Raw genomic sequence first — 19615 nt, forward strand, 5'->3', positions numbered from 1 at the left:
GGGTACTGTAATCCTGTAGTATCCCTTTACGGGCTTGAATGAAGTGCTCTGACAGACTTTAAGGCCCTGATCCAATTATCTTGTTGATCCAACGAGCATTATTAATTATATTAAATTAATTATATTAATAATAATCGTTGGCGTGAAAATCGAATTGAATATGGGCCTTCAGGCATGTTCGAGTGCTTCATTCAAGACCCTGACGGCACACTACAGAAGGCAATTTAGTCAGAATGGCGATTGATTTGACTCATATACTTGTTCATAGTTTAGTCGACTGGTCTCAGGCATCCAGCCGCGATACAAATCCCTCTCCAAAGGCCGACACTTTAACCGCTGTCCGGACATATTGTTTGAATTCGATAGCTCGTAGAAAGCTACTATTTGAATTCATATTTACCAAGACATACTCGATTAGACTCATATTTTGTAGAGTGCTGAAAAAATTAATGACCCAATAGGGTATAACCCGGGTTTAACTCATTTTCCTGGCTATCGCTACCGCATTTTTTTCGATCATTCCTTACATTGAACTTACTGCGCAAAAATTGCAGTGCCACGCAGATAGAACTGCCTGTTATGACAAGAGGCGAATCCAAAGTTGGCAGGATAATCCAACCATCTTCGCATGACGCTATTTGCATCTTGAAAAAAATCATTTGCTTGCTAACTCTAAGCACATTATCTTGCGTTCCGCGACATGTTTAACGTCGACTCTCTCATACTGAATTTTTGGTTGGAATCCATTTCTATTTGTTTTCCGAAAATCTTGATTCTCCAATAACCAACCATAAAAAAATACTTTTCCAGTTCTGTACTGCTAAAGCTCCGCTCCTTAAAAATCAAAACATCAGTATGAAGTTCAGAAGCGCCTGACTTTTGACTACTGATAAGTATCACCACTGGAAAGTGACGTTCAGATTCAACAATTATTATTATTCTGTTAAGGGAAAGTCCCATCGCGTCCTTGAAGAACTACTGTGCCTGGTTATAGTGTACCTATTGATCATAGTATCTCAAGCAGGCCTGTAACCGTTAGGAACTTTAGTATGTTCCCTATTTCCAAATCTTTCGGCTTCGCATCTGGTATTAAGTGTTCTCCCAGATGTCTCGACCTACTTTGCACAAGTGCCGGACACTGTCCCAGGACGTGTATAGAGGTTTCGTCCTCCTTCTCACAAAACCTGCAGGCAGTGTCCGTAGATATCCCTAGCTTCCCTAAGTGATAGTTCAGCCGACAACGACCAGTGAGAATTCCCACTATGATTCGGAGGTTCTTTTTGGTGGTAGTAGGCCCGCCCAGTATAGTTCCCTCAGCCGTTCCTCTTCATTTCTTAGATTCATAGCCATGAAACCGATTTCGAACCGAACCGAAGGTTTCTGACCCGTGTAAAGGCGTCCCTGCTCCCTTCTTGGCTAGTTTGTCCGCTACCTCGTTGCCATCCAACATGGCCTGGAACCCAAAGTATCCAGACCTTGACATTCCCATACCAGTTTAGAGTTCACCTGGTTGGACCTAAGTGCCTTGATCGCTGCTTGGCTATCGGTGAGAATAACTACGTTCTGCCCCCTGTTGTTCCTTTGCAGATTAAAGGAGGCACATTTGTCTATGGCGTATATTTCCGCCTGTAATATGCTAGTGTACCTGCCCATTGGCTCAAAGTACATTTTCCTTGGACCAATGACACCGGCACCCGCTCACTCTGCTGTGAGGGATCCGTCAGTGTACTAAGTAATCAGTTGCTGGTTTAAGCCGTATGTCGCAACCACGCTCTCCCAGTTTGCCGTGTTACTCCAACGTGTTTCAAACTTCTTATCGAAGTGAAACCTCGTTGGCATGTTGTCCCTCGGTATCAGTAATTCGGGATACCGCCTAGAAAGGATATCAATCTTCCTTCGATTTAGGCAGCTCCCCGCCTCACTCATACTACCGGCCATCCTGAATATTGATCTCCTTGCCTGCATCTGTATGTGCAGATGGAGAGGGGTTAATCCCAGAAGGACCTCCAGGGATGCCGTTGGGCATGTTCTCATTGCCCCACTGATACACACACATGCCAGCCTTTGGAGCTTATGTAATTCCCTGGCTTGTCTGCTGAGTTGGGCTCTTTCTGACCAGATTACCGCTCCATAGGTAATCATTGGCCTTACTATTGCAGTATATATCCAAAGTAGTATCTTCGCGCGGCAACCCCATTGTTTTGCTGCTATGAACCTGCAAGTCATCAGAGCCCACGTGGCTTTCCGACAAGTGTTTCCGACATGTGTCTTCCAGAGTAATTTTTGGTCTAGCCTAATTCCCAAATATTTGACCTCCAGGGCATCCTGTATCTCTGTGTGCGATGTGTTGTCGAATGCTCCTCCGATATCCAAAAACGTGCACAATGCAATTTCTTTTGTTTCTTTGGCGTCCCGTATTACCTCTGTCAGTGGACCGTCCTGCCCGGTAAGCGTGTTGACAGTGATGTAGGGGATTACGCTTTAGAACGTTAGTTCTAATATAGTTGTCTATGACCTTCTCCACCGTTTTGAGTACGAACGATGTTAAGCAGATTGGTCTGAAAGATATAGGGTGAAAAGGATCCTTTTTGCCCGTCTCCATGCCCTTGGTATGTAACCCAGTGCTATGTTCCCCCTTACCACCCTCAGAAGAGATTCTAAGATAATTCCTAGGTCTCTCTGGATAAGTGCTGGGAAAATGCCATCTACTCCGGGAGATTTCATTGGTTTAGCTTCTGAGATTCTGAGATTCAACAATACATTATACATAAACTTCCATTTTAAAGCTGACCTCTGTGGATATCTGAAAGTCGAAGTGCCTTTGATTGTAACATAAGACAACTTGGTGACGGACGCATAATAATTTATTATTCAGCAAATATGAGAAAAACGGTGCGTTCAGCAATACTAACCACTAACCAAATTGAAACTTCGTATCCTTTTCGTGATATTATTAGTGAGTTATGGTCCTACTTATTACGCCAGTGGGTATCGTATCATAGGATTTACCAATATTTGGAAAAAATCCCACATCAGCGGACGCGGCAGGAGGCGCTCCAGTTCTGCCGAGAAACCAGTAAGCATTTTTAGGCATGGACGATATCAAAGCATAAGACAATTATTCCGAGCCGTACAAATCCGTATTTGTCAAAAGCTGCAACATACAAAGAGAACGTGGTAAAAACGTCTATAAATTCTTATATACTGCCGGTATTGCCATCTTTGAGGGTTTCCCTGACGCCATTAAAGAAATGAAGCGGCTAATGATACTCGCAAATATCTCAACTGACTGAACGATTCAATGGAATAAAACCATATGCGCAACAAACAGGTCGACCCGAAGACGAGAAGAGAGAAGCGAGATGCTCTCTGATAACTACTCAAGACTAACCTATAACATATCTGCTTATTACTATTCCGCCGTCGCGGGTAGTTTCTATTGTCGCGCCCGTGAAAAGGCAGGCGGCCATGGGTGGCATGCGAAGAGAGGTTTTGGAACATACAATGAGATTGACGAGAGTATTGTCGATTTTTGAAGCATTCACGACCATTATTAAACAATTTTCTCATGATCATTTACTTTTTAGTGGGAGGAGAAAAGATGCCAACTATCATAATTAAATCTTCATAAGGTGCCGTCATTCGGTCACCATCATTCATACCGGAGCCGATCGCTGAATGTTGTACGAAATAAACCACGGTTGAAATAATATGAGACCCCGGCAACCCCAATAAATGGTTCATACACCGAAATATTTGTCTTTGGAATGACGATGTCCAAATTAAGGTCCGTGTCCCTTTTAAGTTTCTCATCGATAAAACACTGGCCAACTGGTAAATTGAGAAGATTAATAATAATAATCGTTGGTGCTACAATCCATATTGGATCAGGGCCTTGAAGTGTATTAGAGCACTTCATTCAAGACAGTAACGGTACACTACAGTATATTGTAGGAGACAATGTGGTCAGTATTGCGCTCGCCCGAGACTATTACCCTGATTTGACTCAGGTACTCATTAACAGCTGAGTCGACTGGTATCCGACGTCAAATCACGATACAAATCCCACTGCCACCAGCGAGATTTGAACCGCGATCTTCCGTACGACAGCCTTGTGCTCTAACCACTCAGCTATACGGACAATTTAGAAGATTGCCAATCGAAAAGCAGAGAAAGCAATCGTTGTTATCTAAGAGAACCATTTCAAAAAAATCATAATAAACTCGACGCTCGGGGTGGGGAGAGCGATCAATATCGTCTTGCCAATAGCCGACACCAACGCACACAGAATATTGAAATCTTCTGTTGTGTCAATGACAACAACGGTAGCTTGCTTATCGACCGACGAACTGCGACGAACAGAGGACGAAAATATTTCGGGCAGAATGAAATAGTAAAATTTCCACAATTCACTACATCCACAAACACTGTCGGCATTTGGAGTAATACCACCTGTCAGCCTTACAGAAGTTGAAGAAGGAATCAAATGAAGGAAAGGAATGGAAAGGAATGAAATGGGCAAAACAATAAGACCTGACGGCTTAGAAAATAAATTCAGGGAAACCATGAAATTTTACCTTACCCTCGGTCTCGGTTATTTAATGGAGTCATTGAAGAAGGTATAACGACATTTGGCTGGCAATAAAGTACAACCATTTTAATATGGAAAAAAAATTCATCCCAACGGATGATCAAATAACCGCCTAATCGGATTTTCACCTTGAAGACGGAGCTGCGGAAACAATATGCGCTGCACAGCTTGTTCATAAACAAACATCGTCTCACGATCTTCTCCCTCCATACATTGCATTCCTATATCTAGGGAAGGAGATTGACAGTGTGCGTTACAAACTCACCTGGTATGTATTGCGACAATACATATTATCAGAAAAGTATGAGTTAAATGATAGTTGGTTATCTATCATAAAAAGAAAAATATAATTAAATTTCCCGAGAATTAAAAAGATCGTTTTAAGTTTTTAGAAATTTTATTCAGAAATTACTTTATTGCTCGAGAGCGGGAGTTTTAATTACAAATTTTGATTGCACCGATAAGCAAAAACGCAGAATTGCATAAATTGTTTCTAGAAATTCCAGAATTAAGAATTCGGAATTCATTCTCATCATCTAAATTTTCAAGTTAAGCAAAGAGCAGTCTGCTTTAGTGAAACTGGGTACTCCTAGTCACGTTGCTGGGACAGATGTCGATATCTATCAGGATATCAAACGTAAACCAGCACAGCATGACTGGCGAAAAAGTGTAGTTACACAAAGCCTACCTATGTACATACATAATTGCCAAAGCACAGAGGCGCAAATAAAAGCTATCAGTTCTAAAACGAGCAATATCAAGAAAACCAGGGACATTAAAAGATGCGAATGTCAAAAGGCGACCCCTCGGTAATGCACTGTTCGAACAAAGGAAACTGAATATTGCTTTGTAAGAACCCTTATCAGCAATCATAAAAATGCACTGACTTTTTGTTATACCCTTAACGAAATTTCTTCGAGGAACATACATATTTTAATTAATTCGAAAACACGACGGTGATTATTCCATGCGAGCTGCGATATTAATACCTTTCCCCAAAAGTCCTTAATTTCGGTTCACAGAGAGCCACACCTTCTAAGTAATTCATCAAAAGTCGCCAAATCAAATGGAAGAAAGTTTCCAACATCAGCCATCAAATCACTTCACAAACTTCAACAAAACATATTTCGCGTGGAATGCCCTAATTAAAATCCCATTTATATTATTGCCTTATTCTTCCCTTACCTTAACCCTCCCGGCATAGGAACACACACCACCAACGCCTGGCTAATAAGCTAAATTACTCTTTACTCGTCTTAATGTGAAAATTTATTTTCATTTCATTTCATGCAATTTCTTGAGTTTCCCGGAGAGTGTAATTAGGGCCTGAACAAGGAAAAAATAACAAAGTAGTGACTAATAACCGTCATAGAATTTATCCTTGCCGCCGTAATACTATGCTCGTACACTCAACGAAATGTTAAACAATTTTATCTGAACTTTTCGCAACTGAAAATCCCGTTTTGCAGGGAACTGAGAAGTAAAGATGCCAACTTTTTCGAGAGCGTAAAATGGCAAGAACAACAATGGCAGGAAGGGGAAAAGGACGAACTTTCGAAGCCACGAATAAATCACAACTTGCATACACATAGAAGTAAGTTTTGTCTTATTTGTACGTACGTGCCAAGCAAATGTTTTAGTGTGACTGGCCAGGGTAATGCAAGAACGGCTAGGAGGGGGAGGAACTGCAACTTCACAAGAGCCACTTTCCTTTGGAAGCGAGCATACTTAGTCCTTTGGTCGACAACTATAAAATGTTGCAGAACAACGATTTGCCTGTTTAATCTATTGTCTTGGAAGTGCTTGGTTGCAATTAATATCTGACCGTCATGTATTTGGCAAATTTTCACACCGTCTTAGAAGGTTTTGTCTCTTATCCTTGACCGAGATTTTTCCATCTTTAGAAATGCATATAAATCGACCGTGGAATATTGGCTCTAGATGCAGAGGGTAGACAACCGAGGACTTTTCGCCGGAATAATCTCATTAGCATGGCTAAGTGCTTAAAGTGTGGTGAGGACGTGGAACTTAGTCTGCTGTTGTATGATCGGCAAAGATGACATTGCTGAGAGTGCTCTTGAGTGGATACGAAGGGTTGCAAACAGCCATGATTACTTCAAAACTGCACCTGCTGGCAAATTCACCGAAGGATGACTTTTTTAGTGAATGATTTATGAAAAGTAAGCGCCGAAGTTGGATTTTGTCAATCGATGCGCGTAGCCTTTTCTGAATAACAACCTAACGAGGGTCCAGAGACATAGAATGGATGTTTCGTTTTGCCTGGTGTTTTCAGTAGAATTTTCAATTTGTAATATAGGGTAGCTCTCTCATTTACATGAGTTAGAATAAGCTTTAATCGTATGGGTTTTGCCTGAATGCATTATACAAGTGTGTATGTGTAGTGGCGCCCAATGTGGAGTTACATATTCTGTTTTGCTTCTAATCTTCTCTGAGCTGCCAGATTAAACCTGAAATCAAGCAGGTTCACATCGGAGTGCTGTGTCCTAAATCCTTGATTTGCTTTATATAACATCCTTTAGTGATATCGTTTGCTTGTGCAGTGCCATATCCCTCCCTTTTAGCTTACTTTAGTAACACCTCATTCCATTTGTCAACCGTATTCTCCAAAAATCAATTTCTCGAATTACCGACAATTTGTTCAATCTGCATGCGTCCAATATGCCTGGAACACTTCCCGAAAAAGTTTGCGTTATCCTTCCTCTAAGATATTTACTCCCTTTCTTTACTCTCTTTCTAAAGGTTTGTCCAAAATAGAATTTTGTTAAAATCTGTCTGCGAAACCCCTTATATGCAGCCATTAGTATGAGTTTTTATTGAGTTTAGTGGAGAGCCCTGCAAACAGGCGAAAGAGGAGTGGAAAATTGTCTTCTCAAGCATTTTCATTGGGAATATCAAGCGGACGGGTTCAATTAGAACTGTTCTAAACTCATTTAATATGTAATATCGGGTGGAATCTAGAGGAGTTATCGCTCACGCCTATTGAACCAAAATCATGAATGATAAATCAAATAGACCTTCGACCTCGTGTCGGATCCAAGGAATCGATCTTTTTTGCTGTCAATTCTATCCAGATAAACAATAGAATATTTGGCCAAGGTGTCATATGTCAAAGTGAATGTTTATGTTTATTATCGAGTCAAATTCGTTGAAATTTTCATTATTTATTCAGAACATATTTCTACGGTTCACAAGCTATGAAATCCCGCGCATACAGTGAGTGGCATAAATTTAGGTGGAGTTTCAAAGGGGGCGCCCCATACATGCAAAGGGGGGATCCAAACAATTTTTTCACCAGATGTAGTCGTGTAGGGTATCAAATGAAAGGTCTCGATTTGCACTTTCTGAAGTTCATATTAGTTTCGGCTTGAATTGCAAAGTGCGTGAGAAAAGAGTCGAAATGTACGCACTTAAAGTGAGTAAAAAATTAGAGTCGTGCGCCTAGATTAAATCTAGGCCTTAAAGTATGTCTCATTCCGATATCTGCTCAAATAAACTTACTAATAGTATATTACCAACTTTTAGAAATTTACTGAAAAACCCCCCTTAAATTCATCCTAGGACTTTGATTTTGTGCCCGCATAGAGGATAATATTTTGTATATACGTGCTAAATTTCATGGAAATCTGACCATTAACGCCAAAGTTATAGCAGTTCAAACTTAGCAATTTCGCGCGAATTAACTGTTTCCAAAGCCATGCAAATAGGATGCTGACATCATAATTAACGAGAATAATTGACAATCGAATGAAATATTAAAATTCCATTCAAGAAGAATCTAATTCTCCCCAGCCTTTTTTTTTATATTTGATGTAGGTTACATTCTCGGCATTTACTAATAATATTAAACTCAGAGTGTGAAGCGTATGAGGTTGACTATCATCAATATAGGAGTTTCCATCAAGAGATTTATTTAAGTCGCTTTCTAAAAAGTAGAGGGCATTGGCATTTTTAGCTATGTAACACGGAGCTGTCGTGCACACGTCACATCTCATATCTTTTTCTGTTTCTTCAGCCTTTGTCCCGTTCACAAGCGGGGTCGGCTCGTCGTGATCGGTTTCGTCATTTTATTTTATCAAATGCCTGATCAGGATGTAATCGCGTGGACTTTTAATCCCCATCCAGTGTATAAAGCCCCTGATGTTTCGGCCGGCCTTTTGGTCACTTACTATCGACTTCGATGTTCAGACCAATCTTGATAAGTGAATTCTCGTTAGTGGAAATTACGTGAACCATCGAAGACGCCTCTCTTGCAGTTTTTCCTTGATCGGTGCAAACCCATATCGATCGCGAATATTTTCATTTCAGACGTGATCAAAACGTGTCACGTCACCAGTGCAATGCAACTTCTTCGTCCCCATTTCCGCAAGACGCCGTTAATTGTCTTTTATAGTCGGCCAACACGCAGAACTATAGAGTTGTGGAATGCCATTTCATCCAGGTTGCGTTAATGCGTGAAGCAATTTCATTACGCAGTTCTCAATTGGCTGATGGCATTGACTCGAGATATTTAAATAATAAATAATAATGTAGTGTAACTTATTCATTCTTGGCTCAAATTGCTCAAAAAATTTTCAAAAGTGACTCGACTGGGAATTTAAATAATATAATGTACAAATTTGATTGGATTCTAATTTTTTTTCCTACCAAAAAAATCCAAAAACAAGCTAAGATGCTAATGTGGTTTTCCCCTTCAATACATATAGGAAGGGTCCCCTAACCACTTCAGTCCAGCTATACCTGACTCTCTTTCAAAATCGAGAACCATTTGGTCAAGATCCATCAACTACAGAGAGAGCAAACAGATGTCATCAGCGTAGTCGAGGTGTTTTAGGAAAGATGTCATCCTGCATTGAACTCCTTCACGTCCTCCCGACAAGGCAGCGTGAAAAATGTCACCGATAAAAGGAAACAAGTTGGAAAATCAGAAACTAGACTCCTCAGAGTATGAAAGGTTTTGTATATTACTTCAATATGCACATTTGGGTGGACATTGGCCCTATTAGTACCCAGCACGTAATATATGCATATATTATGTGAGAATATCCATTTTCGCGTGATATTGACACTCCAAGTTTTGAATTTGCACAGAAGCGATAATGTAGCGAAGCGATATCAGTAGTAGCGCGATTTCCACGAAAGAGATAGACAATGCTCTATATTTTAACCTATATTGCTGCAAAATTTAATGATTCTAGCATGAACTGAAGGGGAGTTTTGCAGTCAACTACCAAAAATTATAATAATTATTATTAACTTGATTTGAACAAATATCGGTATGGAGGGCTTTTCGGAGGCTAGGCACCGTATAGTGACAGCCTTTTGATTTTTTCAGATTTTTGGGTTAGGTAGTTTCTGAGAATGGGTCCGTGAAAGAAATCTTTCGCCACCCGTACTCCACATCTTTCCCACAAACGTCAAAACTAAGAAAGGTTGCGGAAAACACTGACCGGGACCTTTCACTTGATACCCCACTTAGCTATATTTCGTGAGAAAAAAATTACGCCTCCCTTTTGCATGTATGGGGACCGCTCTGAAATTCGACGTCGAATGATGTAACTGTATACATGAGCGTTCACATCTCCCACCTTTCCATTACATTTGGTGTCATTCGCTGTCATCATTTTCGAGAAAAATGCGTGTGACAGACAGGCGGATGGACAGGCAGACAGATAGTAAACCGATTTTAACAAGGTTGTGATTTACATAAAACGTTAAAAATGATATCGGTGACAAGATGCAACCCTGGCGGACTCCGCTCTTGACCTGAAATTCGATTGAGACTTTATCTCCATGCAGCGCATGACATTTGGTGAGTTTACGTGTCGCTCTTATAAACGTTATTAATGTCCCCCCCACCTGCAGGGGTGCTCTTCTTTGTAACCTTAAGGGACATTTCCATCTTCTACTTTCGGGGAAGGGTCTCGCATTTCAGTACGAATAGAAAATCTGCAGAAACTACAGTTGCAGCGATAAATAACTGCGGAGAAATTGTCGAGCCTAGCGGTTTTGATCCATTCGAGTACATTGATCGTCGAGATGATTTCTCTCCTTTTTAAGGGTAGTACATGTCCGCATGCTACAGTAATGAGCCATTTCATCAACAAGAGGCAGGAGTTTCACCGGATGTGATACGGCTAAGAAGCGTGATAAAGTCTTGTTTCCATCTTTTCAGCTGCCCGTCATCGTCGATGAGAAGTCGTGATATCATGTATACTTCTAAAATCATTGCGTTCTACGACATCTTCCGTTTCCTTGACCAGCGTAATAATAAATTCCCTTCTAAGTGTAATCTCGCAGTGTTTCTATACTTGCAGCACCGATAAAGGGAACAATTGGTTCTCAAAAATCGGTAGTTGCAGGGTTTCATGGCGGTTCCTCCAATGCTCATCGATATTCTCTGACGTGCAACTCAAGTATCTGTCATCCGATCAATAAGATATCTCCCGCATTCTCGATCAAAAGCTGAATCATATAAGCTGTCGATGTTAAACTTAGAGTATTGCAGCTCCCCTACCCTGCGAGAATTGGCGGGTACAGCATTAGATGTTGATTCCTATTCCTAGATCTACTGGTGACCGAAAAGTGGTCAATCTGGTTGCTCATTCGGTGTCGATAAATTGAAACCGGTCAGTTGGTTTGGCAAACTTGATGCTGGGGCAATGTGTCAGCAATGACGAGGTAGAAACCCGCATACTTCCCACCATTATAGGTGCGGTCACCAAGGCAGTGTTTTTCCATCACATGACAGAGTGAAGTGTTGTCAGGTCCTTGGCAATCAGATCACTCATCGCGATCACTCTGTTAGTCCCTGTCAAAGGCCTAGTTGACATTTTGGTAGCAATAATATTTACAAATTTTCAGGTTGCTAGCCTATATATTTCTATCTCTTTTAATCGCCTTTTACAAAGAGAAGTTTTAAGTCCCAATACGCAGGACATCTTGAAGTATACGCTCCAGTAAATGGTGGCTTTGTATTCATTTATAAACGAATATGGAACTGTTGGAGAGACATTACTCTACCAGGATTCAGCAATTTGTGGGATTCACACGCCCGGGCTCTCTCCTTTATCTATTCCGTGGGAATTAAAACAAAGGCTCCTGGCTATGCACTTATTACCGGAAAAAAAGGACCAAAATAAGTCCCTCGACAACGGAAAGTGTCTGAAGTTGTGATGGTACCCAAACTAGGGAAAGAATCACTTAGAGTCGAATCGTATCGACCAATATCGCTATTCCCTACTACAGCCAAGCCATTTGAAACGCTTCTCCTTAGAAGAAAGAAGCAAATCATTGTGGATCGAAATCTAATTCCACCTCGCCAATGTTGTTTCCGCGAAAAGCATTCCAGAATTCAAGAGATGAACAAGATGACGAATCCGCTAGAAAATGCAATGGAAAAAAACAGGTGTGCTCAGCCATTTTTCCGGATCTCGCAAAGGCATTTGGGGAGGTGTTGGAAGGTTTGTTATATAAATAACAGAAGAATTTTTCGATATCTTCAAATCATATGTATCAGGGTGCCTATTCAGAGTGAAATACGAAGGAACTTAATTTGAACTGAAAATAATTGTAGCTAGAATTGAAAAAGATGAAGAAACCAAAATAGCGACATTTGCGGACGACACTACTATTCTTACCACAGGTAAAACTGCGGAACAAGCGAAAATAAAGTTACAAGCAGCTATTGAGTCCGAAAATTGATCGACATTTCTAATATAATGAGATGACTCAAAAGATTAAAGCTAAACGACTTGCTAATATAAAAGATGCCTAATGAGATAAGCTACTGAGAAACAGCCAGTTTCTTAGCAAGGCCAGCAAAAGGGGTGAGGTGGACCACAGGGTCTTCTCGCAGTAAATACGAAATTTAAATATGCAGTTACAGCTAAATTTATTAGTTGCGGTCAAAAGAAATAAGCTCAAATACGCCCTCATACCTTAAAGACGCAAACACTTTAATTCTCTTACATCAACCCTGAAATAACCTTACTGCCTCCAGTCCTGGATAGCAATTTGTCACAGTCTCAGCAAAAATATAGTATTCCCGACCTTCAGCTTTGATTTCCCACTTTTCCCATTTATCCTGGGCCACATTTGTACATATGTATTCCCGGAAGTATGTTTATGTAGTTAGTCGATCTACATGTGTCGTTTACTACGTTCTGTTTTTTCCACCAGGATACACTATTGTTCAAGCAAAAACAATTTTCCCATCAAAATCCAGAAGTAAGGGAAAAAGGTGAAATGTAAGAGGGCGAGTCCTACACATGTCAAACACAAATCTTACAATGTGTATCTTACGTTTTTCTCTCGGAACTATTCAATAGAGCACATCATCCCCTCCATGAAACTGATTCCTGTAGATTACGAACTGAATGTGCTTATCAGAGGATTCTATTGAGAATGTTTTGGTGCAAATTACGGTGATTGTGTTTAAATTTTTGGCAATAAACTGAAGAGAGAGGATCATAGAAGATAAGGAGGTAAGGACGAGTAATGGAAAATTGATTTTTTGTAGATTAAGGATAAGAATGCGTTTTTGTTTCATTCAACTGAACTGAAATTCAATGCTTTGTTCTATTGTAAGTTTAATTTCAATTGAGCTTATCTAGTAGGAGTTCCAGGACTTACTTGAATTTGAGTACTCCATGGAAAGCATTGTTTCCCGGAAATGTCCCGAAATGCCTAGAATTTAAAATTGCATACCGAATTGAGTTTCTATACCAAGCCACTTTGTCTGCTGGGGTATTAGACCATTGGAATATTCGAATTTTAAAGTTGCAGCAATAAAATTTCTATGTGCTTATGTCTACTGCGAAGTGATTTAAATTCATACACAACATTTGTATTTGGAAATTGTTTTATTTTTGCAACATATCAATAACGTAAAATTTAACGAATACGTCTGAAATACGTTTGATATGGTATTCAAAAAAGTCCAATTTAAAAAAATTCTTAAGATTTGATCTTAGGTTGTAAGGTTGGTCGACAGGGAGCAGACTGGTTTCCCCCGCTTAAACCACATTCACACTCCTCGGATCATTATGGGATAACGTGTGGAGTTCAGATGATTGTGCTCAACGGGGAGTGGATCTGGAAGGCCCTACATAGAAAGGCAATCTGGAAGAGCTAATCGCTACTATCAGAACGGTTCATGACAGCGTGGAATGTCACATGTTGGATCGAAATCAAATCTCATAGGAATCGAAGCCGAGAGTCCGGTAAGGTTGCAACGTGTCACTGACAGTTTTTGTTGTCGTTATCGGTAACGTTCACGATGCTACTGCTCTCAAACACCACAACTACGCTGATGACATTTACTTGCTCTCTTACAGAGCTATGGGCTTTAGCCAGAAGGCCGAGAATGTGCTGCTCAGAAAGCGGAAGTGGCAGTAAACAGGCCCCATATTAAGGAAGAGTGACAAATCCATTGTGAGTTATGCCATGCAATTGAACCCAATATCCCAGGGTGGCCGAGAAGTGGCGGATTATGGCGGATTATATAGACAATAATTTGCAATTTTATTAAAACTTGATGGACCAGAATGCCAAAAACCCCACCCGCATCCTAGCATGTTTGACTTGTTTGGCTAATTTCGTGGATTTCATTTCCAATGTACTGAGAAGGGATCAGGTGACCGATTCAAGTGCAGCACGACTTAAATGGCTATTGACATGCATTTGCTCCTTTCTTTATTAGCCGAGCTGGTAGGTCAGGCTTTGTTCCTTCAGGCAACGTTATGCTAATTCGCAAAATGTTTGACCCAAAAAGTGAAACAGGTCTCGTTTCCAGAATCTATCCAACCGAAATATCTGAAATCATAGTGATGCATCTATATGAAATCTCGGCCTGAGTGTATTTATGTGTATGTGCTAACAAAGCTTATATATAGCAATATAATAGACATGGGTGTACCTGGTTACCAACGGTTTTTAATTTACGAGCATAGTTTATATGAATGCTTTTGTGCACGGAGTAACGTTGAAATACGTGAAGATAAGTTAGATCAATTTAAACCGTCACATATATGTATGCATCGTTATGCGTTAATACACAATATTTGTTTTGTTAGGATGTACAAAGTATTTATGTCGTTGATTTGTATGTATATATGTGACACCTTGGGGTTTGACAAAATATGACGGAATATTTTGTATTCTTAGCTATGCCCGAATGAAAACTTTTGCACAGACAGTTTCTCACATAAAATGAACACAAAACTTTTATACCCGAGGCGCCCAGTTTCCGATATCCCGACTTCTTATATATGAAAATGACGAGATAGGGAAAAGTAAAGTCTTTAAGATATATACTATCTAGACATTTTCCGAAACGTGTGTATTCAAGAATGATGCAACACAATAAATTTTCCGAGGAAGGGATTAGGATCGTTCGTTAACTTTCCCAACATGGAGACGGCATTGGTGAGGACAGTTGCTTTGTGCGTTAGTATACTCATAACTAATCTGTACGCAGATCCATAGTAATTCGGAATATAAAAGTAGGACCTGTGGAGTGCTCGTCCGATTTCTCGATTAAACGTTGAAGAATTTTGTGTAGGACATGCTTTCAATGTCATCGGGACAAGTATAAAACTGAACAGCAATCATATAGAAAGAGTCGCTAAAAAAACGCCCTGGATCAACGCTTGTGAATAGACAGCTGATTTAATAAAGGAATAGCAGTGCTGCGGGCTAGTAATGTAGGGTGTTATCTAATGGGATGACCTATATAAGGATATAAGGTAATCTAAGGGTGCCCCAAAAAATTTCAAATACGAAGAGCAAATTGAGTTTCTAGGCCATACGGAATGTCACCGTATATACGCGGATAAGGTCGCGTTAGTTAACCTACCAATAAGCTCATTAATGTTAGGGAAGTAGCCCATTTTCAAAAGGTCACAATCTTTCAACGAGTGATGACCGCCACAATTCTTCGACGATGTTAGAAAAGGGGTACCAACTTGTTCCTTCTGTGTATCCTGTTTATTTCCTCCCTCATCGGGAGTGCCGCTAACAAACCAAACTTTACTATGACGATATCAGGAGATGCAATTTTTCAATTGGCTTCTGGAGAGAAGAACTTCCGTTTCCCCATTCATACTCTTCTTTCCGCCAGGGGGATGCAGGTGAGAATAGAACCAATCTGAAGCGCAATAACTTTTCAAGCGGGGATGGTCGCCGAAATTTTTTAAGCAGATTAGAGAGGTGGACCTTCCTCCTCCTCTAGAATAAACTCTCCATCCTTTCTTGTTAATGCCGTAGGGTTGAAAATTAAAACATTACCATGACAGCATAAGGAAAACCCACTTTAAAAAGCCATATCTTTTTAAAGGAGATAATTACCACGCGCTTTCATCAGTATTGAAGGGAGGTAAGCCTTTCTCCCCTGCATAAACTCCTCTCCCCTTACAAGGATGATTTTGGAAATTCAACTTTCACTCCGATTTTCAGGGCGATTGGATGAATGGGACCAAAATATTTTCCATGGAAAAATAAATACAATTTTCACGGGATTCGGGTAAATAGAGTAGAAGTTAATCCTTTCCAGTGTCATCTTATGGTGAATTACTGCAATATATAGCGTATAAACCTTCTCTATTGAAAAATACATGCACCCACCAATTTTTGTAGTAATCGGTTGAACGTTTTAAGAGTCTATCGACCACAAACACTAGCCACTTCCATTTTTAGTAAAATCGGTTCAATGTCTGGCTGTTTGTCCGCCTGTCGGTCTGCCTGTCTCTCCGTGTGTCCGCCTGTCTGTCTGTTCATCAGTCGCACCCACTTTCGCAGAAATGGTTTACCAATTGACGCAAAATTTGGTGAGAACGTGGAAGCTGAGAACGCTTACGTCATGAATTTAAGAATGGTCCTCATATATGCGAGCGAGGGGGGGGGGATAATTTTTTTCACCGAATATAGTCATGTTAGGTAAAGGTCTCGATTAGTATTTTGCGAAGGCAGTCTTAGTTTTGACATTTATTGGAAAGGTGAGGGGTTTGGCGGATACCGGTCGAACATGTTGATATCTTTAACAGACCCATCTCGAAAACCACCCAACGGAAAAATCTGAAAACAATCATAAAGCTGCCTCTGTACGGTGTCCAGACCATAAAACACTCCATATCGACATCTACTCAAATTAAGTTATTAATAGTATATTACTATCTTTCTTTGGGAAATTGACAAGGAGCCTCCCTTAAGATTATCCTAGTATTACTCCAGTACTATAGACTATGGTATGAACGATGATATCCTCATGTTTGATCAAAATCGTGTTATTACTAATAAGGTTACTGTAGCTCAAAGTTACCTTTTCCGTGTAAATTTACTACAACCCAAAATACTCAATTTCAATATCACACTAAAGTCAACAGTTTGACATGCTAAATAAACATATACATTTCGGACTACGTACAAATGTGATAGACTCAAATATACTTATATAAGAAGCAAATAAAACCTCTCATGTCTTTCCGACTTGTTATACTCGTATTATGGATAATGATATAAAATCTGTGAATCCTCATCTTTTAAGGCGGGAGCTTTATATTTGATAGATTAAACAGCTTTAGAAAGAAATTTGTCTACTAAATCAGACAAACCATTTACTGGAAACACTATATACTAATACTATATAATAAACTCTTATCCCCGAAACACGAAAATCGATGACGAAACTTGGATGTGGTTACAAATTTTCATCTTCAACTTCTCTAGAAAATGTTATGCTTATGTGCAGAAAATGTTATGCTTATGTGCAGAAAATGATCAGAAAATGTTCAGTTCAATTTTCAATGACTGGAAAAAACTACATTCTAAACGCTCTATTCCTGTCTGTAGAGATTATTTTCCATGGCATCAAATTCAATCTATTCTAACTTCCTACATTTTTCAACTTTCCGGCTGATAATCCTCTTTGGTTTTCAGCAATCCAACTCACCATTCTAAACCCCTACGACATGGAAGCTCCATTTATAATACAAATTTACTCGATGCATCCGGTAATGCAAGCTGAATTTCACCTGTCGCAAGAATATCCATTCACCTCAAGAAACGAAATTATGAAAAGGAAATTGATTCTCTTTTAAATTTTATTTTATATAATGCTGATATTCACTGATAGAGATTTAGTAGTAAGCAAGGGGTGAAACGTTAATCACATATTTCTCTATATTCTTGCCTTCAAGCCACAAGAAATCGAATTGGAGATTGACCCAGGCTACGATGAATTTTTACAATGCGGATTTACGAATCCAAATACAGTCGATACCCAAAAGTCTCATTTGTATGTATGTATATCACCGTTGAATCTGTAAATCCAATTGAATGATTTCCAAAGGAATAACTGCCCAGCATGACCATCATCTAGCGAATCCGAATTAAAAAGAAAATCCATGGCGAGCTTGTTATTTGCAACGATTCTCAACACATTGCCATATTCAAGGGCTAACCCCTTTTTCTACCTTTATTTCTGCGAATTTGTAGTGCCAGACTAGCAAAGGTATGAGTTACTGAAAAGCACCCCAAAAGAACCGACGTGAATCTCATGTAAAGATGCACATGGGACAAGTGGTATAAGATGTTATCCTTAGCCATACTTGCTTCGCAGTGAAATTAATGTCTCCCGCAAGTCACTGAAAACGATAGTTCATACTAAGCCTCAGCAACCTACTTTGAACATTAACAGCCATTCACACCTTTTCTATTCTCACCCTTCCATTGCGTTTTCTACATTGCTTCAAGGTTCTTAGGCACTTATATAAACGAAAGTGCGCATTAAACGTGTGGAATTCCTTCAGCACATATCGCCAGCATTCCACTTTGCCACCTGAATTTTTTCTCAAGACTAATTTCAAAATTGATTTACATTTGTTCCTGGAAGGGTTGCGTTTCTAAAGATTTGTTTGAGGTACTAACGATGAATAGGAGAAGTCGGTATTTTGACAGATGGCCGCCAATTTGGGCAAGAACAGGGGGTTTACAATTTTCAGGTGGATAGAAGTTGGGACAAGGCCACGAAAAAGCGAGGCAGTTCCTAACCTTATCCGGCGTATCTTCAGTAAACGGGTAGAATACCTTTAGGCAGTTTGCAAACAAAGCATTGAAAACCGTACTCCACTTCTGACTCATTCTCAGTTTGTCGGCACCGACTTTCCCCGACTACGGTGGCAGGGGTTACTGGCACATTTGTCTGATTCAGACATAGCATTACGACCCCATTTCACTTTATCCCATCCACCCTGTATACCTTTGAATGGGTGATAAATTAGCCCAGAAAACAGTTAAGCTCTGCGTATTTATAATGGGAATTGCAAAGAAGAATTCGGCATACGGTGAAGGTTATAAATGAGGCCAATACTAATTTATTCACGCCATAAATGGGAAAATCATCCCTTATTTGTCTAAACATGAATACCCACTTAATGGGAATGAATAAATGAGTGTTCTCTTTCAAGCCGATTGGAAGAAAAGCTTATCTTGATTGAATTGTCCATTTTTGGAGATTTTGGTGATTTTTTTAATCGGAGACAATAAGCAAAGTAAAATTTCAGGAAGGCTGTAAGTATCCGATTGGACAAAATAGCTATTATAATGTTCACCTCAGTCTAATACGCTCGAAGAAGAAATCCGACTAAATACTCAATAAAACAATATCTTATTTTGTATCTATCAACTTACCTATAGAAAGTATAGAAGAAAAATGGTATCCTTGCGAGGATCTGAAAAGAAAAGAAAATGTTTATTACTTTGAAACCAGGAAAGTAATGAACAACTTCAATGAATGAATTACGATTTAAAAACCGAAAGCCTGGCTTTCCAGGATACGAAAGATTTTGTGGAGTTTTTATGTAACAACGCTAGGACGCATAAAATTTTCGTTTGTACATAGCTCGTAGCATATATTTAGAACGTCTGCTATTCGAAAGTGGCAACTTTTGTCTATTATAGCTTTGGGAACAATAGTAGAATTTCCATCAAACTTTCCCAAATCGTTCC

General features: G+C 39.7%; 1 protein-coding gene across 1 annotated transcript in view; it reads right to left on the bottom strand.

Moving 5' to 3' along the window:
- LOC119651431 (calexcitin-2) overlaps positions 1 to 19615 on the bottom strand; it is a 251515-nt gene that overhangs the window by 132487 nt on the left and 99413 nt on the right. Inside the window, exon 3 of the mRNA XM_038055029.1 lies at positions 19298 to 19338. The gene's annotated coding sequence lies outside the window, so the exon portion shown is untranslated. The remainder of the gene's footprint in view (positions 1 to 19297; positions 19339 to 19615) is intronic.

Source organism: Hermetia illucens, chromosome 3 (genome assembly GCF_905115235.1).
Source record: "Hermetia illucens chromosome 3, iHerIll2.2.curated.20191125, whole genome shotgun sequence".
Classification (NCBI taxonomy): domain Eukaryota; kingdom Metazoa; phylum Arthropoda; class Insecta; order Diptera; family Stratiomyidae; genus Hermetia; species Hermetia illucens.